Source organism: Cucurbita pepo, chromosome 2 (genome assembly GCF_057944985.1).
Source record: "Cucurbita pepo subsp. pepo isolate OVF chromosome 2, ASM5794498v1, whole genome shotgun sequence".
Taxonomy (NCBI): Eukaryota; Viridiplantae; Streptophyta; class Magnoliopsida; order Cucurbitales; family Cucurbitaceae; genus Cucurbita; species Cucurbita pepo.
The window spans coordinates 8864700-8890127 of record NC_141799.1 but is presented as its reverse complement, the minus strand read 5'-3'; the positions used below and the strand labels follow the sequence as shown (position 1 = coordinate 8890127).

At 40.3% G+C, this 25428-nt stretch overlaps 1 non-coding gene across 1 annotated transcript; it reads right to left on the bottom strand.

The window, feature by feature from the left end:
- Nucleotides 1-21033: 21033 nt before the first annotated feature.
- TRNAC-GCA (transfer RNA cysteine (anticodon GCA)) lies at nt 21034-21105 on the bottom strand. Its single transcript has one exon. It is a non-coding gene; the product is annotated as a tRNA-Cys (tRNA).
- Between the last annotated feature and the right edge of the window lie 4323 nt (nt 21106-25428).

Below are 25428 nucleotides of genomic sequence, written 5' to 3'. Positions count from 1 at the left end.
CCACTGGGCATTTCCGGGGGCATGTGCAAAATGATAATGGATCTCGTCGGGCATAATGAATAGTATTATGCAAAAGTATAGATACCTCTCGTTCATTACTAAGAGGTAACCCCTATGATAAAGAAGATCAAAAAGCATCCATCTACAGAAGTATAGGCTTTAGGTCAACATATATGTATGTCCCCTCACAAAGTGCGAAGAGTAACTGATTCGTGGCCGTTCCTACTAGGAAAGACTGGTAATACTCAAACTCATGCCTTATCGAGCATGTTATCCTATTTTTGATTGGGTTTATGGGGCAGCAGCAGTAAAGAAAGCGGAAGTCAACCAAAGTACTACTGTGACAAAATGAAACCCCCGAGCTCGAGAGCGCAGTTAGCCCATAAATTGTAACGACCCACTTCTGTCTGTCTGAGTTTTCTTCAGACAAGTTGAAAAGATACCAATACAACACATATTAGACTGAAACAAACCCCTGATATATGGATAACGAAAGAAAATTACCCAGATATGCCGCCTTATGCCATGTATAAGAATGGGGGATTCCGGGACAAAAAGGAAATACACTCGGTTTTCTTTAGACTTGGTGTAACCCAAGGGAAGGGCATCATTCTCTTTGGTTTCCACCCCCAGATTCAAAAGGTTTACAAAAAGATCAAACAATACGAGTGTAATACCCGAATTTTTAGATAAATAAATATAAAAAATAAAAATAACAACATAGGGGCAAAAGGGTCATTTTGCCCCTACTCTTATCCAAGGGGTCTAGTTGTTTGGGTTCCAGGAAGAAAGAGAGAGAAAAAAAAAAAAGAAAAAGAGAGAGAGTATGGAGAAAGGAGAAGAAGTTAGGGTTTGGGAGAGAGGAAGAACAGAGATGACAAATTGTCATTGGAGATCGAATCCAAGGCAAGAAACTTCGAAGCAATACTTCTCTCAGTGCTGGAAAAGGTGTTCGGGTGGTGGAATCCACTCATTCCGGCAAGAAAATCCGAGAACAGACAAAGTAAGGTTCTGAACTTCTTATTTCGATTTTATCTAGATGTGAGGAGTTTCATGAAAGTTAGATCTGGAGTTTTTAAGCTATGTGACTAAAATAAGATTCTCATAGGATTCTTGAAGTTCTTGGACGAGAATCGGACGAAAATCAGAGTTTAGTCTGACTTCGGGTAGAGCGATCGAAAATAGAAAATGTGAGTTTTTCTGTATATTTGGACGGCCTTAACTCATCCTGTGTTCAAGAAAAAAATAAAGGAAAAATATATTGTAGAAGTAGAATATGAGATCTACAATTTGCATGTAGGAACTTTGTTGATATGGATTACGGATTGAAAGATAAGAAAATCGGAAGAAAATAGATCGAAAATGCCAAAAACTCACGTTTCTGGAAAATTTGAAAAAACGCAGGAGGAGAGAGAGGAGGCCTTGCCGCCACGCATCGATCGGCGTATAAAGGAGCGCGGCAGGACGGACGAGTGACACGTGGCGATCGCGAGTTGGGGAGGCGTGCCCCACTAGCTAGTCGACACGCGTCAGGGCGCGGATTCGGGTCAACCCGAGTCCGATCCGGCTCTCCGCACGCGACCCAGGAACACCAAACCGAACCGGCCGCTGGCCCGCTACTGCGCGGGAAGTCGAGCGTGGACACGCGCGCATAGAAAGCCGCACGTAAAACACCCTCCAGGGCACATGCAGGCGCGTGTAGGCGCATGGTTGATCTTTTTCCCTCTGTTTGACCTCCGTTCGCTTGTTTTTCGCACCGATTTCAACTCTGATCCTATTTTTATGTGAATTAGGACCTATCAAGAAAATTCCAGAATTTTTGGAACCTTTTCCGGCAAATAATTCGAGCTTGGGAAGGCACGTCAACCAAGTAAGTAGCCATTTGGATTTCCACGAGCAGTACTTGTAGGAACCGCTAGGAACAAGCATGCATGCTACCACCTATGAAATTAGCTAGCCCGACTTAGCGTGTTATTATAGAAACTGCGAATATAAGATGATTATGGAAAGCTAGATACAAAATGTGTATTAAATCTGTTTTGGTTGAGACTCTGATAATGTATGTATGCATGAGGAGGTTGGGAAACTTGTGAAATCTGCGCTCCGGGTAAAGATGGACGTTATCTTCCCGTTGAGCATGTTTGATAATTTTGCATGAACTGCTGCGTGTAAACTCTATTGTATGATGATTGCTTGTATTATCTTTCTTGATAAATAGGAAGAAATTATGAGCTTAGATTAGGATGCTTATGGCTAAATAAGTTAGACGAGACCCTAGATTGGGGGACCTCTAGAATACCGTGCAATTAGACCCGCGAAATGATTACCAGCGGAACCAGAACCCAGAATTCCAAACCCAATAGGTTTGTGACACCAGGCACGAGAATCCTAGAGAAACACGAATCTAAGTCTAAGGCACCAAGTTCCACCCTAGAAAGAATAATAGGTCACCACGATAACTGTAGGTAGCCCGCTAGAGTTGAGCAGTGAAGATAGTGTCATCAGAACCTCCACTTCCCTCTCTTCTTCGATACCATACCGTCGAGACAGAGCTCCGGTACGGTGATCGTTGAGCTTTGCAGATCCGGATAGGGAAGTGTGACAGGTGCCCAGACCTAGTGGTGATAGCTAAGGGGTCTTCTGAACAGGACTCTTGGGCTGTAGAAACCTGTCCCTAAGCGGGGGACGTGGAGCCACTTAGGATGACTCAGTAGCTGACCGGCACATAGGGGGTCGCACCCCGTTTTGTGGATGTATGGTCCCGTGTGAGGGTCGTCAGTTAACCTCCACGGATGATGTTTAGAGAGAGAGTCACGTATTCAGATCCAGCCATACGATCCCCTCAGATTTGCTTATGAGGTCGCGCCTCACCTCAGGACACTGATCATTTCACTGCATAAGATGGGCAAGCCTTTTATGATACAGAAAAGAGAGTTGCAGCTTAGATCACTCTCCTTAGAAACCCGAGAAAGACTGTGGTTACCTACCAAGATAAGGATGCGAAAAGAGCCTACAAGTAGGCTGCTTACTGAGTATATTTTTATACTCACCCCTTTCTCCCCTTTTTTTTAGGTACCAGTCGATACGGGGAGGTGTTCGAGAGCTATGCGGTCACAGAGGGGTGTCGTTCCGGAGCGTCAGTCCCTGGTCGGTCTTTTAGAGTCCTTTGTCCGTTTTCATATTTAGAGTCTTTTGTATTTTTCTTCATAATTGTATTTTCTATTTGAAATATTTGATTTTAATTTTGTATTTCATTTTTACATTTGCAATTTCCTTTGTAATATTTTCAAAACAAATCTTCTTTCTCTTTTGTTTTAATTGAATGGTATTTTTATCCTTTTACTTTGCTTTTCTTTTCTTTTATTTTCTTTTTGTTTGTTTTCGATTTCGTCCTTTTAGTCATGATTTCGATTCTTCAAAGCCTCGAAAATCGGGTCGTGACAATGAGTATCCGGAATATTAGTACAAAAAAACATGACAAGAGTCTCCGGTGGTGAGGAAAGGGAAGGAACTGGCTGGGTTGGAAGGAACTGGCCGGCCGGCTGAGCTCAATCACCTGTCAGTTGAACAATTCCATTTCATTCACCTTCACCTACAAAGATCATTAAGAAATTGATTCTATCCTATATGACTGTAAAACCTTGTAATAGCTTTTTCCCTCAGGAAAGCAGTTGAAAGAAAAGAAATTCTATCCTCTCCCTTATTCTCAAGTCAAGACGAAACAAATGAAAGAGTAAGACGCGGAATCAGATATTCCTTCTGAACCGTAACCTAATTGAACTACTTCACCTATCCTGTTCTAGATAGAATGAATTGAATTAGCTGCTTTGAAAGACGAAAGCAATGAGACTGAAGACGAATCTCTCTATGCATTCTCCTTTACAGTGTTTGACTAAATGAATTAGCTGCTCTGAAAGACTCAACCGAAAACAAAAACAACCTTTCTTTACAGGAGAGGAAAAGAGAGTTCCATTCCAGGAGAAGAGACAAAATAGTTTTACTGAGGTTAGGAATAAAACAAAGCTCGCGCAGCAATAGCAATGAGACAGACCGATAGATAGGGAAGGAGAATGAAAATAGCTTTACTGAGTTCAATCAGTCTCATTCTTCGATAGTCTTGACTCTCCACTCTCCCTTCAGCTATTCTTGAACAGTAAAGGAGAAGGAATTAATCTTTCTTCTTGCCTTCCTGCTGTTCTGGAGAATGAATGTTTCATTGGATTCTTCAATCAAAGAGAGATAGTTCAACCCTTGTTGTAGAGGGGTGAAAGAGTGAGACCAAAGGGAGAGGGGCAGGAGCGAAGCTGTGAAACCGACAAGGGAGGGGAAGGAGTCTTTATGTCGCGTTACTTACGGCCTTGTTTCAAAAGAATACGCCGTATGGGGGCTTTACCAGGACTAACTAGTAAAAGGCCAAAAGCAGGAAACGATCTTCAAAACCAATCGCGTTATGGTCGCTGGAAACAAAGGATCAAGGGGTCAAGTTTGACTACAATTACTTGAAATGCGTTTGGATAACATCCTTTCTTTTTCGATTGGGTATGGCTTCGACTATTCCTCAAGCCCGCCCGCCAATTAGTTAATCATAGACATGACATATTTGAGTTAATGGTTCTATATCTATATATAGTGGATATAGCAAGTTAGTTATCGTTGCAAACCCCTCTTATTAAAGCAAAGGCTGAATCGAGAGCACTAATTCCAAATTCTCTTTCTTCATCATCCCGGAATTGCCAAAAGATTTGACTCATCAGCCAGCCATTGCAATAGAAAGGATTAGTCAATCAAATAATATATAGTAAATGGGTCAGTTTGCAAATCAATGCTCGTTGTAGAATAGACTGAAACCTAACTAAAAAACAAAGGTTCAGACAATTTAGGCCTCCCCTTCGCCGAAGTCTAAGTAAAGAGACCGAAGGAAAGTCAGGTTTTGATTCGGAAATTAGTCTATCATTCATGTAGTATCATTGATCGGTAGGGGGATTTTCATCTTTTGTCCATTCTTTCAAGCCAGCTAGTCTTTTCGTTTCCGTACCAGACAAAGACGAACTAGAAAATCTATATCCAAGCAAGAAAGGTATAACCATTACATAGTATCCATTGTTATTTGATTTGATACATTGGGGTCAATTACATTCTTTCATTAGTTCGGAAAGAGAGAGAGGGATTCGAACCCTCGGTAAACAAAAGCCTACCCACATAGCACTGCAGTTCCAATGCTATGCCTTCAACCACTCAGCCATCTCTCCTACAGAATGATTATGGCTCAGAAACCGAGTTAATAAATAGGGAGTCATTCATACATATTCTTCTTTTCTTTACCGCTCTCCGTCTTAAGACACAGTATTTGGGATAGAAAGAAAACAATAATAGAAATAAATCTACGCTTCTTGGTGGAGGTGCAATTTTCAAATACAAAAATGCCTTCTGTCGCCCCCATTCATGTAACCTCAGATGCTTTCATTGTCGATTCTAGTCTAGTATCGAGCGAAAGAACCTATGGATTAAGTCAACCCTACTCCACTAGTCAAACAAAATAGGTAGCAGAAGGGAAGAAGCACTACATACACCTAGGAATCACCAACACGAAAACTTTGTTAGCAATTATCCCCATCCCTTTTCCTTATCGGGATCGTAACTCATAAAAATGGTTGGGACAAGATCTATCTCATTTGTATTTTGTTTGGATACCTAACCATCGAAGACTGTTGAAGTTACTAATTCCTGGAAATTGAGAGACGTTGAGGACAAAGAAAAAGAAATTGTTAGAGTTACCATTTTGCTTTTGATCTAGTAACAAGATGCTTGAAGGAAGGAAGGTTGGCTAGCTAGAGTAGAGATTTTGTGTAAGCTAGTCCCATCAGTTCATAATGAAAGTATTTCAATCTTTACGGTTCTTTCGGCTGTAACGGAGATTCTTTGAATGGAATAACGAACCGACCATAAGGCTCAATCCGAAGGAAATTATGCGGAAGCTCTACAGAATCATTATTCAGTTATGCGACTAGAAATCGATCCCTATCCCTATCATCAAAGTTAGATACTCTATAACATAGGTCTTGTCTTATCCACACAAGGAACGGAGGGAGAACATACCAAAGCTGTGGAATACTCGACTCTTTTTGCGCACTAGAACTAAACCCCACCCCTTCTTAGCAAACCACAAGCTTTTAATAATATGGCGGAGAAAGAAAGAAAAAGAAAGAGGCTTTCCACATATCATATGTATTGTCCTAAGGATTTGTATCAGCTGTAGCAAAGAAAGAAACAGAATGGAAGTCGAAATATGAAGAAATAGGTATGCCTAAAGATAGTTGAGATTCTATGGAGAAAGGATCTAATTGATAGAAAACCGTAAAGATCCATTAGTCAGGGTTTTGGCCGATACAATCAAAACAGCTTACTTATATCATGCTATGCATATATATAAGATCAAAATGAAGGAATCCACTTATGGATATGTAATAGGGTTGATACCGTCCCATATTGAGTGAGCAGCGGTGTAGCATCAGATCCCAAAGACAGTCAGTCTTTTCCGTCTTATGAAAGAAAGGCTTTGTTCAAGGATTCTATATCAATTGATAGATGAGAGATAGTTATCTTTCATCAAATTGTAAGGGAATGGCTATGCTTTATTCTTCGGAGAAAAGATCAAACTGAATTATGAAGAAAGAGTTTGAAACTTAGATAATTCACCTCTTTTGCTTATAACTCGAGAAAAAGTCTACTACTAGATCTATGAGAAATTTCATTCAATTAGATTCCATATGGTTTGGACAGCAAAAGAATTGACTCTTTGTTGGTTGAGCCGTATGAGGTAGGAAACTCTCAAGTACGGTTCTAAGGGAATGAAGGAATTTACCTACCTATTCCGACCGGGGAGAACAGGCCAGCCATTCGACAGGGAGATTCGGAAATTGCAAAGGCTTGGTTCAATCAGCTGAGTATTGGAAACAAGCTATACTATAGTACTGACTCCCGGTAATTCTATTGAAGCACTAAATAATGGGTTGAAGATCACAAGGCTTTTCAAATAAGAAAACTCTCTCTTTCTTTCATAACTATTCCATTATATTTATATAGTATTATTAGTTAGCAATGAATATAGTTGTTATAATCCGCATCCATCAGTCAAATCAACTAAAAGGGAGAATTGCTCAGGCAGGGAAGAACCAAGCAAGCAAGATCGTTCAATTTCCATTGGTATAAGGGTAGTAAACGATACAGAGATAGATTAGAGAATCCATTTGAGAAAAAGCTAATTCTATAAAGGGTTGATAAGATTCAACAAGGTCCGTTGAGCGCCTCTTGACTATGGCAAAATAGATACGAACACTTGTCTCGGACGGATCCACTTCCAGATCATAATTGGGCTCTAGTGAATAACTCAAACTAAAATGGGAGATAGCAGAGCAGAGAAAGAATCTGAGTATCAAAATCTCTCATAGGTTCACTAATTACTTCACTGGGGGCTCTTTGTATGTATTGTTCGGAAAGAGGAGGACTCCATGAGCATGAGTGTGATTATTCGTTCGCCGTAACCAGAAGTCAAAATTGGGGTGGGGGTAGAGATAGGGCGTCAACCCTTCTTTCGAGGAATGGGCCAGCCGGGGCATTTATTTCTCTAGAACAATAGCTAAGGGGATACTACCACTTGGATTGATTTGGAACCTTCCTTCATACTGATGCTCACGATTTCGATAGCCATACTAGTGATTTGGAGGAGGATCTCTCAAAAAAAGTCTTTAGTGCGCATTTCGGACAACTCTCCATCATCTTTCTTTCTTTCTTTGGCTGAGTTAGTTGGGATGTATTTCCACGGTGCTCGTTTTTCCAATTATAATGGCTAGGCGATCCTACTCACATTGAAATATTGACATGCTGATGTATGTAGGCGTGGGGTTTGTTTCGAGGAATAGAAATAACCTCTCTCTGGGGTCAGATGTGGCAAGCATCCGGAATAACTAGTTCATTATTCTACCGCAGTGCATTAGTTCAGCCTTAATGCTTTTTGCCGGTTGGTTATCACAAGGCTGCTAATGGGCTTGGTTCCCCAAGATGTAGAATCCACATGTTCAATCACCATTTAGCGGGTCTGCTAGGACTTGGGTCTCTTTCTTGGGCGGGACAGACATCAAGTACACCTATCTTTCTTTACCGATTAAGATTAACCAATTGAATTTCTAAATGATGCTGGCTGGAGTAGATCCTAAAGAGATTCCACTTCCTCTCCTGATAGCTGGTCACATGTATAGATAGGACCAACTGGGGCATTGGTCAGGGTATAAAATCAAAGATATTTGAGAGGGAGGCTCATCAAGGTCCATTTACAGGCCAGGGTCATAAAGGACTATATGAGATCCTCGTAATGCCATGCTCCATTATCTATTCAACCTAGTTAGGCTCTTTCACCATTATTCTAGCCTAGCTCACCATATGTATGCGATGCCTACCCCCTTATCCCTAGCTACTGGCTATGGGACACAACTTTCATTGTTCACACATCACAGTGGATTTCTCATAGTTTAGTTGGTGCTGCCGCGCATGCAGCTAGTTTTATAGATGGTAAGAGAGAGACTATGATCCAACTACTCGCTACAAACAACGATTTATTAGATCTCGTGGACTTAGGCATCACGATGCAATCATATCACATCTCAACTAGGAGGGTATGGATATTTTGAGGCTTTCACTGTTTTGGTATATTCATTCATAATGATACCATGAGTACTTTAGGGCGGCCCCAAGATATCTTTTCCCCCTATACAATATGGATACAAAAGACCCATGCTTTAGCACCTAGTAGAACGGCCCCAGGTCCAACAACAGGCACCAGTTTGACTTGGTGGGAGGATGGTGATTTAGTGGCAGTGGACGGCAAAGTGGCTTTGTTACCTATTCCGGTAGGAGCCGCAGATTCTTTGGTACATCATAGTCAGGCATTTACAATTCATGTAAGGGTATTGATACTCAGGGGTTCCATTTTCTCGTAGCTCGCCTTTGATACCGGATAAAGCAAATCAAATCTAATCAAGGGTTTCATTTCCCTTGTGTGTGATGGACCGGTAAGAGGGGGTACATGTCAAGTATACGCTTGCATGGGATCATGTCTTCTTAAGGACTATTTTGGATGGACAATTCCATTTCAGGGTAGTAAGTAATATGTATGCCTGCCATTTACGGTGGAAAATGCAGTCAGATGTTTGGGGTAGTGACAGTGATCAAGCAAGGGGGAGTAACTCATATTACGGGAGTCAACTTTGCGCAGAGTTGCATCATTACTATTAATGGGTGGCTTCGCTCTTATAGGCACAGGTAATTCTGTCTTATGGTTCTTCTTCCCGCATATGGCCCGTTCGTTTTTCCTAGGTGCTAATTTTGGTAGGGGCTTTTAGTTTCATCTTTCTATTCTGCAGGCGTGGTTATTGTATTGGGAAGAACTTATTGATTGAATCCAGCGGTTGGTTTGGGCTCATAATCAATGAGAAAGTTGCTCCTCCTACTCTCAGCCTAGATAGAGCCTTGATTGAGGATTGTCCGAGGACGTGCTGTATGTAGGAGTAACCCATCTATTCATTACCTTACCTTCTGAGTGGAATTGCCACAACATAGATGCTCTTTCTCTTCTTAGCAAGAATTATTGCAGTCGGATAATGGCTAGGAGGATTTGAAAGGGATTATGGCACTAGGATTTACAAGGTTTAGCCAAGGCTTAGCTTAGGACCCCACTCTACTCTACTACTCGTGGTATTTGGTTTGGTATTGCTACTGCGCCTGACTTCAAAAGGCATGATGATATTACTGAAGAACATGTCTTGACTTTATCATCATCTTTTTGCTTCCTTCGCATTTCGGGCAATTAGTATGAATTTGTCTGTGTATAATTCCCGAAATCTCTTTCATGTAGCTTGTCAAGGCAATTTTGAAGCATGAGTACAAGCAAGACCCTTTCCATCTAAGACCTATTTGCAATTTGGGATCCTCGGTCAACCGGAAAAGCTTTTACTCGAGGGGGTGCTCCCAGTGAATATCGCTTATTCTGGTGTTTCTTTCTTTCTCAGTGGTGGTATACAATCGGTTTAGGTACTAAGGGGTATGGATCTTTCTTTATACGGGAGGGGAGCTCTTCTTTTTCTATTCTTTCTTTCTTTCTGCCATATCCTTCATAGTGGATTGGTTACACCTACAAGCGAAATGGAAAGCGAGCCTTTCGTGGTTTCAAAATGCCGAATCTCGTCTCAATCATCATTTGTCAGGACTAATCATTCGGAGTCAGTTCCTTGGCTTGGACAAGCCATTTCATCCATGTTTCTATTCCTGCATCCCGGGGGAGAATAGATGTTCATTCGATGGAATCATTTCTTAGACGTATTGCCACATCCCCATTAGGACCACTTTAGCCCGGTCAGTGTAATCCTTATGCTCAAAACAAACCCCGATTCAAACAAATAATCATTGATTTGGTACTGCCGAAGGAGCAGGAACTGACATTCTAACCCTTCTTTCTCTTGGGATTGATTCTCCATACGCAAAGTTTCTGGCTGACTGATATGGCTCATCATCATTTAGCATAGCTATTGCATTTCTTTTTCTTGTTGCTGGTCATATGTAGAGATAGAACGAACTAACTTCGGGACAAAGTATAAAAGATCTTTTAGAAGCGCATATTCGGGGGGACAATTGATTGGGGCGTGGACATAAAGTTATGACACAATCAAGAATTAGCTTCATTTTCAATTAGGCCTTGCCTTGCTTTAGCCTCTGACGGGGTTCTTCCTCTCTCTCATTATCATTACCTTCCTTCCTTGGTAGCTCAACACATGTACTCTTTCTTTACCTGCTTATGCGTTCATAGCACAAGAAGACTAGACTACTCTACTCAAGCTGCGTTATATACCCATCACCAATACATAGCAGGATTCAGACAGACAGGAGCTTTTGCTCATGGAGCTATATTCTAGAGATTACAATCCCGAACAGAATGAAGATAATGTATTGTCAAGAATGTTAGACCTTAAAGAAAAGAAGCTAGAATATATATTCCATTGAAGTTGGGCCATCCTTTTTCTGGGGGGGTTCCATACTTTGGGGCTTTACGTTCGTTCATAATGATGTCATGCTTGCTTTTGGTACTCCGGAGAAACAAATCAATCTTAATCAACACCTATATTTGCCCAATAGATTCAATCTGCTCATTGTCAAACTGAATATAGGTTCGATGTCCTTTTGTCTTCAATAAGGGGCGTTCAATGCTGTTAAATAGTAATGCAGCACTATTCTTCACAATAGGGCTCAGAGACTGATTGGTTCATCATGCTATTAGGGTTACATACAACTCCATGGATCTTAGTAAAAGGTGCTTTAGATAGACATGGTTCCAAATGAATGCCGGATAAAGAGGTGGTACTTGTTATATTTCGGGGACGCCTTTGGCCGTTTTCTGAAATAACATTGGTTACTTTAGATTGGCACTCGTTTCACAGTTTCTTTCATTCATCTTCCTTCCACTTATTTGCTGGGATGGTTAAGAGATTCTCTATGGTTAAACTCTTCACAACTTCTCAATGGGATAATTCTAATCCTTGTTGGTATGAATAGTTTATCAGTCCGGGGGCGCAGATGTTCTTATTTGGACATCTTGTTTGGGCTACTGGATTTATTTATGTTCTTCATTTCCTGTCGGGGGGATATTGGCAAGAAGAATTGATTGAAACTTTAGCATGGGCTCACGAACGCACACCCTTGGCTAATTTGATTGGAGAGAGAACCAACCCAGTGGCTCTTTCTTTCCATTGTGCAAGATTAATTGGATTAGCCCACTTTTCTTTTCGGTAGGTTATAGACTTATGCGGCTTTCTGCCTCTACATCAGGCAAATTGGGTTCATTTTGTATGTGTTGTCTATCCTCATCTCATTTCTTTGGAGAAGGGTTCTTTCTTCTATTTATACATCTATCTGACTTGTATCATTGATAGATAGATACTACTAGGAATGGAATCATTATGGCAAGGAAAAGTGTAATAGGTAGAGGGAGAAGAAGAGGGCAAAATTGTAACACAAATATCTGATTCGTCCTTAAAAAAAGAAATAAGCTAAGTTCCATCCTTGAGTGAGAAATGGGAAATTCATGGCAGGCAAGTGACAATCCCCACCGCGTAATAGTGCACCCACACGTCTTCATCGACCGGACGTTGATTTTTCACCGGAAGACCTAGAGCTAACACAATCAAGACTTTCTTTGGGCTATCTGGACACATACTGACTTATACTTTGGGAAATGGTTCATGCATGCTTGTTGCCTGGGGGAAGAAGATCAAGTAAGGATGAAAATCTCCCTTTCTTTCTTTACCATTCTCTATATAAATCTCGACTATTCTATTTGTAAAGATATGGTTATAGGGTAGGGGCTTCAATCTTTCTTTGTCTATTAGTTCATGGTTCTTCTCTTTGCGGGGTGGAGCAACTTGGTAGCTCGCACAAGGCTCATAACCTTTCAGTCACGGGTTCAAATCCTGTCTCCGGTAAATCTCATTGTTTTGTCTCAAAAGAGGTTTGATCTTGGTAACTATAATGACTATTAATATTAGCTTTATTTTCTTTATGGATGGGAGGATAAAGAATTAATTAGGAGTAGGGTCGTTTCATTTCATTTTTGTATCAAGAACGAAGAGGTGAAAGAGATAGATAAGAGAATTAAGGATACCCACCAACCAGACTAATCCATATCGATGTACCGGAAAATACTACTTACTTGTTCGCCGACCAACCCCCAGGAGAAGCAAATGCAAGGGGCACGCTAACAAGTCAGATTATTGAAGTACTAATTAATGAGCCAATGGATGTACCGGAAAATACTACTTACTTGTTTGCCGACCAACCCCCAGGAGAAGCAAATGCAAGGGGCACGCTAACAAGTCAGATTATTGAAGTACTAATTAATGAGCCAATGGAAAAGCAATAATCATGCTTCTCTTCTAATCCTCCATATTATAAAAAAGACTATTTGATCCCTTAACCAGTCAGCGACCATTTTGATAAAATGTACCAGGTAGAGATTGAAATATATTCTTCTATATTACTTCCTTCTTTTTTAAGACTTGAGCATGTATGGGATTCCGGGTAGTAGTCTTTCTTTCTTTTTTTCATTCACAAAGAAGGGGGATAATACTGGATCATATATATCTAGATCCATATAAATAACTTCTATATTTACGCCTGAGATATAGTCTAGACTATAATGGTATCAACTTATATGTCAATGTTCTATTCTATTCGATGGGATGGAATATAAATCAAATAGCAATTCTCTTTCAGAGAGATGGCCGAGTGGTTGATAGCTCCGGTGATATGAACCAAGAGACATCAATCATACAATATACTTCAATGAAGATGTGAAGAAAAGGTTGTCAAAATTATCAAAAGATGTTTCAATTCATGCTACATTGAAGAAGAAATGAAGTTTGATTGTTGCAAATTTTGGGTGGGTTACAATTTAGAATAATTTAGAGTTACTGTATTTTAAGACTTTTTATTTAATTTAGGTTACATTTACATAATGGCTAATTATGGTCATTAAGTATGAATGTTACAACTTTTGGTATGCCTTTAATAGTTTCATTTTGAGACTATATAAAGCTATGTATGTTGTATTTGTAAGCAGACTTGGAAAATAGAGTAAAAGAAGCATTTGTGCTTTTCTTTAGCCAATGGCTAAGTTTCTTTCCAATTCTATGTAGTTTAGGTTGCATGTAGAATCATTCAAGCTCGACATGATCAATCTTGCTTGTGGAGTGATTCGAATCTCAAACAATATTCTTGTCTTGAGATATTCGATCAACAAGGTAATTCGAATCTTACTCCCCTTGTAGTGATTCCTTATCTTATCATCCGGGCTTGAAAACCGGTCTGGTATAGTGTTCGAAACAAAGAACTAACTATCGAGGGTTCGAATCCCTCTCTCTCCTTTTGCAAGGCGAATAGATTCTTTATTTATTTGATTGGGTTTGTTTCCCTTGCTCAGTATCATAAAGGGGAATGGCTAGGTGGGATAAATAGCCCTAGAGTAGATAGAGAAGAAAGGAAAAAGGAAGACTTTGAACCAAATAGAACCCGATCCGGCCAACCTGATATATATATGGTGGAATCTAATTGATTTAGACTGAAAGTATTAGATCGCCTGTCTCAGTTAAAAGGAGTGATGAAAAGAAAAGAAGAGTTTGTTTGGTTGGTTGGTTCAAACGAACAATCAATTCCTTCAAAGCCTGCGGCAGCTGCCCGAGCCCTTCCTACATGCCATAAATGAATGACCTACACGAATAGGAAGAATCCTAGAACAAAACGAGAGGTAGCTAACCGCGAGACATAATTGACTGCATTAATTAGCTACACGCCACCCACAGAATTGAAAGAACCTAAAGCATGGGGCATATATTCCGCGGAACCCCATTCTTGCCAAGGTTGTATATCTTTGCTTGCCTACTTAAGTCCAAACCATTAGAACCCCTTACTTAGTGGTTCTAACCAAGGAGCACGCGGATCCCCCCGCATAGTCTCTCCCCCCCCCCCAAAATGACTTCGATCGGTGGGCATTAGATATTTACCGAAACCTGTAGCGGCCCCAACCTTAGCTCCAAGACGTTGGTCTCTAACTAGAAACAGAAATGCTTCATCTTGAGAAGCTTTGGGTCCAGCCGGCCCAACTCACTCGGATAAGTATTAACCAGACAAAACAACAAGCAAGCAATAAAAGCCAAAACGAATAGATAAAGCACCTAAACTATAAGACAAGTAAGCTTCTCCAGACCATACAAGGGCGAGCCCATGCAAACGGTTTAGTTAAGATATGCCAAATTCCACCAAGTATACAACAAGGAACCTAACCATACCATACATGCCCCCCAACCAACTATATCTTCCAAATCATCCACACACACTAAGAATCCATCCTTCTCTCTCTCCCTCAAAAGGTTGAGTAAATAACCAAATATCACAGGCTAAGGGTCAAGTTGGTAATTTGACATCTCCTCGCCCCGGAGCCCAAGTATCATATACGCCCCCAAAATCAGGTAAGGAGCTTTGAATACTAGAAGAAAAGCAAGCACCTAGACCTAACAAAATTCAGTTAATACCCCATCCATAAATAGTAGTCATTTTCTTTCTATCTATCTTTCCACACATAACCAAGAAGGGAAAAGATTCTTCAAGGGTCTCGGGTCCCAGAAGTGCATGATACATAGCGCCAAAACCCAATACTGCGGACGGAAGAAATTCAGTGAAGTACTCCAGACGGACACAAAGTACGGAAAGGTGTCTATAACTGACTTACCCAACAGGACCTACACCCCAACCTAGAGTAGAGTTAGAGTAGCTAGGTGGGGAAGGGATGTCAAATTCATCGTTGTTCATGCTAGGTTCATTGCTCCCAGAATACGATTAATTTGGCATGGGCTAGATGAGCCCCCAGTAGTTAGTTTACCGGAGAAATTGATAAGTCGGGCATTCCCGGCCCACCAAGCGAAACAAACCGATTCTTGGTCACGACACCAGCTAGAAAGTTTCATTAAATAAAGAAAGAGCCTTTCCCCGGGGTATAGAACCTCCTCACTCAGGGACTATCAGGTCTTTTCATTAGGCTGATCTTGAGCCGCCATCCAACCAAGCACGAATACCTTTGGTTAAGAGAAGATTCTAGGTATAGTAGTAGGGGGTATAGAAAGTCTCAAATTCCGGATCTTCCCCTGCTGCATGGATTTCCTGAGAAACGAAGTCATAGGCACGTAGGTTCAAGGTTCAGGGCCAGACCAACTACTCCAAGAGCACTCAGCCATAATGCAGTTACTGTTACAAATAAGAGAAAGAAATGTACCCAACGTTTAGTGGAAAAAGCGCAACCCCAAAGATTTAGGACCAAAAGCCAGCCGGTTAGCAGTGTTGAATAAGTTTCTTCCTTAAGCTTTAGTTGGGTTAAAAGCACGGAATGTATTTGAAGCATCATCACCATCTTCCTTCAAATAAGGGATTTTATACGGTAGCACCATGAATGAATAGCGCATAGCCGAGCAGCACCCAATACACCCGCAACCAACTCCCATCATATCAAATGGGTTCCATGTCCAATTATTTCATTCCCGGGAAAAGGAGGATGAATCGAAATATAGCTGCTCAAAACTAGGCGTAAAGAACCAACCAGACTGACCTAGTGGATCAATCATTAGGAATACGGAACAAACAAAGCAATTTCAGAGATCGAGCAAGTTCAGACGTACCATGAAACCTATTAGTCCGAACCGTGGAGAGCAACAAAAGTGCACAGACCACAACGAGTCAAATCTATCTACTTATGCCTAATGGTAATGGATTCAGGCAGGCCCCCATAGTAACAACAAAGAAAGAGTGTGCTAAACTATTAGCAGGAGTTGAAAGAGCGACGGTTAAGAAGTTGCATCCTTCCAAACAACTAGGAACTTGCCAATCCAATATGGTTAGGTATACCATTAAGTTACAAGGGGTGTACCTGTAAAACAACCTCCTACGGCAACAAAATAGGCACAAGGAAAGAGCAATAGACCGGACCAACCTACAACAAACAACAAACCGGTACCTCCGTAATGAGTCATCCATAATCTCTAAGAAGAAATCATTTGAGTCTTTGGTCAATTTACCAACGGCTATAGTCAGTCATAGTGGATCCTCCTATTCAACGAACTAAGGTGAACTATTTTCGAACACCTCATAGCATAGCAAGGGCCTTCGAGTCTATCATTTCTGTCTGATTTCTACTGTCCCTTCTTTCTTTCTTTCTATCTAATGGGTTTCGAATATATCAATCCTTTTTTGATTGGTCCATAACCTGACCTAGATCAATATTATTCACTCAATACTGTACTGCTGGTAAAGTAAATGAAAGTCTCGTTCTCCTTTATATTCTTTGTCACATTGTTGGACCACCAAAGAATATGGAAAATCTTTGGCACATAGATTGATCTTATCCTCTATTATTTGATCTTCTCTGTTTGGAAAGGGCTCATATGTTGTGACTTGGAATAAGGGTCTCTGTGGCGAAAGGGAAATAGCCATCCATTTTTCCTATAGTCTACAACCAAGAGGATTGAATCGGAAATCCGGATTCCTGTGTGTGGGCCAAATCAATAGGAAAATGCAAGAAAAGGGCTGTTTTGAACCGATGACTTATGCCTTACCATGGCGTTACTCTACCACTGAGTGAAAAAGGCCGGCCTATTTGATTCAATTTCTGAATACGCCACTAGCCCCACCAGATGAGTTGCGTGTATATAATTATTATCAATGAGAAGAAAGAATGTACATAAATGGATCGGTCTTATCCACTCTCTCATTCAGGAACGAAAAATGGGATTACTCTATCTGCTGAGTATAGGTAAAATGGTTTATTTATTGATATTGGATTTGATCAATTCATTGTTGAATCATAAGACCGAGCCTAATTCAATTGATGAGCCCCACACTAACTCAATTCAGTTGATTGAGACATGTACATTGAATATGGATCCATTCACCGAATCATTGAGAAAGCAATTAGACTTGGCTGGCGAGAAACCCCATTTGAAATAACTTGTTGATCCCTATCCCTCTCTTCCCCAGTGAGTTCCTACCTCCTTTTCTTTCCTTTTGTTTGTCTTTCTTGGTTGGCTTAGTGTGAGATCGAAATATCCCTACCTAACCTAATCTTACCAATGAGTGAATCAATGAGATTAAGTATGAGAGAGTTTCATCCCGTTTTATAGCATATGGGAAACCACCAATAACTTGCCGAAGGAAGGGTACTAGCCTTCGTATCATTTCAATCAATAAAAGAATAATCTAGTTAGAATTCTATGGAATAATGATAGAAAAATCCTTACGAATTGCATCATATGAGTCTATTCTATTTCTACTTCAGGGATAGTCAGAGTATGATGGCAGTCGGGCAAGTATGCCCCCATCGTCTAGTGGTTCAGGACATCTCTCTTTCAAGGAGGCAGCTGGGATTCGCCTTCGCCTGGGGGTAGGGTACTCCGAAAGGAAGTGGATCATGGATTATGAATAAGCTTGGAATGGATTCTTCTCGGGTCGATGCGAGAGCAGTTAATGTGTAGGGACTGTAAATGGCAATATGTCTACGCTGGTTCAAATCAAGCTCGGCCCACTAATTCGCGTATCCCACCATAAAATGATATGTTCCATTTGTCCTTCGCCAGAACTGCTGGACATGAAGGAAGGAATAGTAACCCCTCCCTCTTTTTTGATTGATTGCCAGATAGATGGATTATCAATCAATTTGACAATAAGGACTATGAATCCATGCTCCTCTTACTAAAGTAACTGTCTCATAGCATATCAATCTATTCCTCGCGTCTCTGTCTGGTAAAATATGCCAATTCGAATAAAAAATCTACATGGAAAGGGTTGTTTGAAGGAAATGAAATCAACAACATGTACACTTGATTTCCCCGGGATTGTAGTTCAATTGGTCAGAGCCCTGTCAAGGCGGAAGCTGTGGGTTCGAGCCCTGTCAGTCAGTCCCGATGGATCCAAATCCAATAAAAACTAATAGGGCAATTTCCATTTCTTCAACGAGTCTTGATTGATGGGAGAAAGCCATATGTGCCATACCGCAATTATTGGTAGCATCATATTCCCGATTCGAATGAATACCGTACTGGGTCTAGTTGATTACGCCTGATTTAGCTAATGGAATCGAGTACTATATGTTTCCGGGAAGCACATACACAAAGGGAATTTATACGATACACAAAAAGGAAGGAGTGACGTCAACTCTGATCTAACTTTTAGTCTGAAAGCAAGCAAGCAAAATATATACGTTCCGTTTAGGCTCCGATTTTGTGTAACCTCAATTAGTCAGTCAATTGAATTACTAAACTACTTGGAATTAGAAATAATCTATCTCATTCTAATCTCACATTGAACTTTTGATATATACGTTCCACTACTAATGAAAGGAAATAGGATATTAATACAAACAAGGAAGGATCCCCATCTATCTCTCTTAGTGAGGGAATTCATTATTTTAGAAAGTTTCTGTTTCGGATTTCATTCTTTTTTTTAAGAAGATTTGATCAGTACACAAAAAGGGGTGACATTCGAACCTACCTCCTTTTCCTTTTTAGAATTTCGTAGTGTGTGTTTGCTTGAGTTTGTTTATAAACTGAGGGTAAAGGTAGTCAGTCTGCTGAGACTGAATCAGCTAATTGCATTGGACAAGAGGGCAGTAGATTAGAGAAAAGAAAGAATGCAACAAATGAGAAAGAAATGGCTGAGATGATCTTCCTATCAAAACTGAAAGGATGAGATTATGGAAGTCTCTATTCTCGCATTTATTGCTACTGCACTGTTCATTCTAGTTCCTACCCCCTTTTAATAGACGTCAAAAGAGTCAAAGTGCTGAATTTGAATTCATCTTCCCTTTCTATAGGGATATCATATCAATTACATATATGCCATGTTCGTTCATGAAATATCCATCGTGGCCCAACTCTTTGCTTCATAATTCATGGTGATTCCTTCCAATGAATCGGAAATGAAATAATCAAAAGGCCACTAATCCCTTCCTTCCTTCTTTTAGCATGATAAAGAAGTAATTGATTGAGCACAGATGATCCAGGGGTTCGGTTCCGCAGGCAGCACTTTTTCTCTTCGGATTTCTCTCAAAGAATTAGTAAACCCCATCTTTCCCGTTTGAACCATGATATGAAATGAGTTCGATAAAACAAGCAAGCAGAAATCCTAAAGACTAACTAAGAATAAGAAAGAAATCAAACAAGTGGGAAGCACGTAATATGTGGAGGTCTACCCCGAGGTACTATTATGCGGAGTATCTCATTGGACAACCACTATGTCTATCTTCTTTGTTTGGTGTCGCAAGTATGTATCCCACTTCAAAACGGATAATCGGAAGGAACTCCTTTTGCGTTTTTTACTGTAAAAAGAAAAGAGAAAAAGTGTTGCAGAATGATCCATCAAATAAACCAACCAAAAACAATTGATACAGTTTGATTCTTAGTAGTACTTCTCGAGTCCACTTCTTCCCCATACTCCGAGTGAAAGAGAAAATCGAAAGACTACCCTGAAAGCAGCCGAGACTTACCATATCCATGTGAATTCTGTCCCTATCTCTCAGAAAAGAATTATTCCTTATTCTGGACTAATAATAGTAGAATCACTAGCGCATAGTCAAAAAGGGATTCGGACACAACACCATTGATGAAACAATCCCCAAAATCGAATTAGAACTATTAATTAGTAGAGTATAATCGACAAGATGAAGTAGAAAGAAAAGAGGCGGGGCGGAGAACCTCTTGGAAGTCTCAAAGGAGTGTTAGTCCCATACCATCTAGGTAGGAATAATAAGACCTAGCCTTTCTTTTGTTGTCCTGAATTACATGAAAAAATGAGTGTATAAAAAGAGTCAATCAACATGGATCACTATCTATCGCATACCCTAACTATTATTCCTTTCTCATTTGAGATAATCTTTACTGTCTCCCCCTGCCCCCTTATACATAGAGACAATCAGGAGATGGGATGAGCTATTACATGCTAGAGCTTATCGAAAATAAGGAAGTTGTGTGTTCCTTTCCTTTAAGATTGATTCTAATAACAAAAGGAGCCAATGACTGCTCGAGCACTCAGATACTTTCATGAGTCCATATATAAAGTATCTTCCTCCTTTCTATAACTCAAAATGAAATGAGATTCCCTACCCCCTAATTCAAGACCCAATCAATCTCCATTCGGAGTCGAGGGGTTATCATATCCAGATTGAACGATGTTGCATGACATTACTCTACTAACACTGAATTCTTGAAACGAAACCTAGATGCAAGGATGTGTATAGCATTTTACCAAACCCCTAAGGATGCTTAGAATCAAGCAAATCGAAAGAGGCTTGCTTTGTTTTGTTTTGTCTTCTCTCTCCTTCTCCTGTAAACAAATGCTAAAGATAAGGTTATATCAGCAAAATAGCGGAAAGTCTTTCCATTCTTTTGTTTGTTGATGAGGCGACACCCGGATTTGAACTGGGAAAAAGGGGATTTGCAGTCCCCCGCCTTACCGCTCGGCCATGCCGCCAAAAGACTACTAAATCTTGGATTGGCCCTATCTCTTCGATTGATAGTATCTTCCACAATATTGAAACCTAAAAACGGAACTTGACTTTTTCTATTGCCAAAAGGATTTTCAGTCACAAAAGCTAAAATGAAGGAGACAGACAAATGGGAACCGTTCACTTTCACTATTGACTGTGCTGTTCATTCCTAAATGATTCTTGGATTCAAAGGGAAGGAAAATTAGGTAGGGTTCCCTAATGATATTAGAAAACAATCCCCGATACATAACTAATCATTACTAATCCATCCGTATTGATTCGTTTGCATAACCATAAAAGAGAATCCTTCTTAATGAAAATGAGAATAGCGATTATTAGTGTAACCCCCAGAGCATAAATTCTGATTATTACAATTAGCTAAATCGGGTATCTTAATAAGATGCTTATAGGAAATGTTTAGAATGCCATTTTGAGAATCCTTTTTCTATTATAAATGGGAAATCAACAAAATGCTTGGTTGGGGGTGGAAATGAGAGAATGTCGACAATGCCTGGCTGGGTTTAATCAGATAGATACAATTTGAAGTTCAGTTGTAGGTTCATTGATCATGGCTTAACGGAAGAACTTTCTAGGTTGCCCAAAATGGAATTTCCATTATTTGCAGAAACATAGAAATTGTTAGAACCATTGATAAAAGAAAGAGATGCTGGCTACTCATCCATCACTCACATATTCCTCTGAATTCTACGTATCCGCAGGATGAATTTGGAAAACCCGGAGGGATAGGCAAGAACAAACCATTTTGATTGGAAACATTCCTCTAATTCATTCATTCCCTGGGAACTTCTATAGTCAGACTATACAAAATCGGGATCAGTCACATATTGCAAAGCCACGGCGGTATCTATTGCCGGGTAGAATTGGACCATAACAGAATTTCAGTCTATACCCACCACACCATAATATCTGATTGGGGAGGATAGAATGAGAGAGTGATCAAAAGCAAGGATATGGGCTCGGCTCGGGGGAGTAGGAAATAGAAAATATCTATTCTAGTTCTATCATCAGCTATGGGTTCGAATCTAAGAGAAATTCTCGAGAATGTTTGCTACCCGGAAATTGTTTGGTCTTTCCTGACTCACTCGAATAAGGAGAACAAACAAATGGAATGGGATCAGCGGAGATCCGGTATTTTCTTCATCCTTAAGTAAGGAATTACAAAAGAAATTCTTTCAACAAGGATTGGTCGCCGAAATCAGAACCAGAGACTGAATCTTGATATACCTTATAAAACAATACATTTTTCTTACCGTCGGATATATTGTATTGGCAGCTGCAGATCATTTGATTGGACTGAAATTGGGAATGGGTACACTTGCCGGTATGGTATGAATCATTTGAAAAAGAAAGGGATTCGCTCTGTCGCCGGTCTCTTACAAGATCAATTCGGATTGGCTGACGTTCGTTTAGAAAATATGGATGGTTAGAGGAACTATATGTGGATTAGACATAAATTGATACCGACTCCTCCCTCAGAATTTGGTAACTTCCACTCCATTAACAACCACGCCACGGTTTAATCTGTTTTCGGATTACACCACAGGTATCTCAAGTTTGAGATCGAACTCATCCATTGACACAACTAGTTCATGGGAGAAAATTGAGTGATTTGGGTGGGGCCAGGAGGATTGACAGGGCGAACAGTTAGTTTGACGAGATAGCCAGCCATCCTAGTCATTGTGGACCCATTTGCTCAATTGACACGTCTGAAGGAAAAGGAATGAATGTTGGACTTATTGGATCATTAGCAATTCATGCAAGGATTAGTCATTGGGGATCTATCTCGATAAACTCCATTTGATGAACTGAGAGAGGGAGAGAGAGATCAAAGTGCGGATGCTTTATTTATCACCAAGTATAGATAGATTCATACTATATGGTAGCGACAGATAGGACATTCTTTGGCACTGAATCCAGGTAAGGTATTCCGGAAGAATAGATTGTTCCAGCAAGATACCCAGCCAGGCATTCTTGACTATTGAATGGGAACAAGTTAATCTTCGAAGGCTTTTTCCCTTACATTTTCTATTGGAGCTTCCTTATTGAACATCATGATGCGAATCGTGCTTGAATGAGTAGTTCGAATATGCAACGGCAAGCAGTCCCGCTTTCTCCGGCAAGGGCATTCTTGGAACAGAACTCGGTTGGAATGGAACGCCCTGCGGCTCGAGATTCAAGGGTTGCCGCTAAAGCCAAAACAATACAAAATATAGGCACTGCCGTCAACAAACAAAGGAAAGACTCCCTCCATCCATCCAGCAAGATTCATTCAAGAAAAAGAGAAAGGAAAGAAAGAGAAGCGACTGAACCTCTTCTCGTCTCACAATTCCATTGCCTGAACCGGAGCACCGATATGACCGTACGCCCTGATTGAACATTAATGAGAGTTGTAAGTCTTTGTTTGAATAAATGAAGGAGTTAGCAGACAGGAGAGGAACGAAGTGGAAGTGCGAGACCTTACGGGAGAGGAAAGAAGAAAGATGAAACCGAAGAAAACCTGAACTTATTTATTCAAACACTGATCAAGATCCTCTCTTTCACTCTTGAACAAGGGAAAAGACAAAGAGAAAGCCAAAACTCAAGACTCAACGAAAGAAGAATTGAAGACGACTTGACAGTTCAAGAAAGAAGGGAAAGAGAAGGGAGACTCCTTATGAATGAGAGTGAACTACTGAACCTGAAAGTGTTGAAAGGAAAGACGAAAGAAAGATAAATGAGAGTTTACGAACTTCACTCAATAACTTGTCCCTGATTTCACTCAAAGACTCGGTAAAGCATATTCTCTGATTCCCTCTTCTTTCCAGTCGAGCATATGAAATCCTGAACCTTTTCTTTGACGATATTCCCTATTTATTCCTCGGTCAAGCTATTTGTTGAAGAACCTTTCTTTGCAGTCGAGCTGCTGAATAGCATAGTGTTTAGAAGAAAACTGAACTGCTTCTCTCCTATTTATTCTTTATAGAGGTAAATGGGTTCATTCAGTAGCTAATTCATGGATTCTCTCTGATTTCACTGTCAAAGAGGAAGAAAGATGAATTAGACTTAACTCCTTTTCCTATTTATTCACTGGAAACAAGGGAAAGCCGAAACTCAAGATTAACGATCCGGAACTCCCATTCCTCTCCCTTTCACGAACAGTAAAGACGAAAGATTCATTCTCTCTCCTTTACAGTTCAAGAATAAATGAATGAGCTGCTTTGAAAGACTCAACCTCAACCCTAACCAGATATGACCTGAACAGTAAACTCGGGAAGAAAAGCTGAAAGAAGAATGATCCTTCACAGTCAGCCAAGACTCCTTCCTTATTAAGGATCCTGATTGAACTCCGTCTTTGTCTTCGCTCCTGAACCTTCACCTGAGCTATTGAACCTTTGACGATATTCCCTGACCGTAGTAGTAACCTTTACAGAAAGAGAATGAAAGACAAAGAGAAAGCCGAAAGCAAGACAAGATGCATTCTCCGGAACCTGAACCTGATTGAACAGTAAACAAAGCATATTCAATTCATTCTCCTTAACTTCTTCTTCTTTTCCGATATTCCCTGACTGGCCGGATTGAACTGTAAACAAGGTTATTGTGTGTCTCATTGCTCCTCTCTCTTCTTTATCTGGGCTAATATAATAACTGACTTAAACTTAGTGTTGTGAGACCAATACAATAAGGGAAGATGATCGTAACCCTGCATTGGACTTCAAACACTCTTTTTCCAGTAAAGACCATTAATTAGAAAATTCTATCCTCTCCCTATTTTTTGGGATCAAATCTCGGTAAAAGAATGAATTTGCCTTGAACCTCAGTTTCTCTCCTTCCCCGCTATTTTCTAAACTAGTGAACCGTAACCTGAACCTCTACAACTCGGTTCCACAATTCTGTCACCTCTCCCTTCCTTGCTTTACCGAACAGTAAACAAAGACTAAAGATTCATATGAGAGTTTACAGTGAATAAGTGGGAATAGGAAAGCTGCATGAGAAGAACCTATACGGGAGAATCAACTGAAAGAAGAATGAGACTGATTCCACTCTTTTCCGATATTCCCTACCTGACCTGATTGAAGGAGTTTATAGTAAAAGAATCAATGCATTAGCAGTAGCAGCTTTTCCAGACGAAACTAAAGAGTCATTATCCTTGCACCTTTTCTTTGACTCTATGACCTTCCCTTATTTCCAAAGTAAGTAGCTCTTTCCTGAACCTGAATCGTAACCAACCTTTAGAGTATAGAATGAAAGAATCAGAATCAATCAGATATTCCTATATAGGAGAGGAGGTAGAGTCAATTCATTCAATC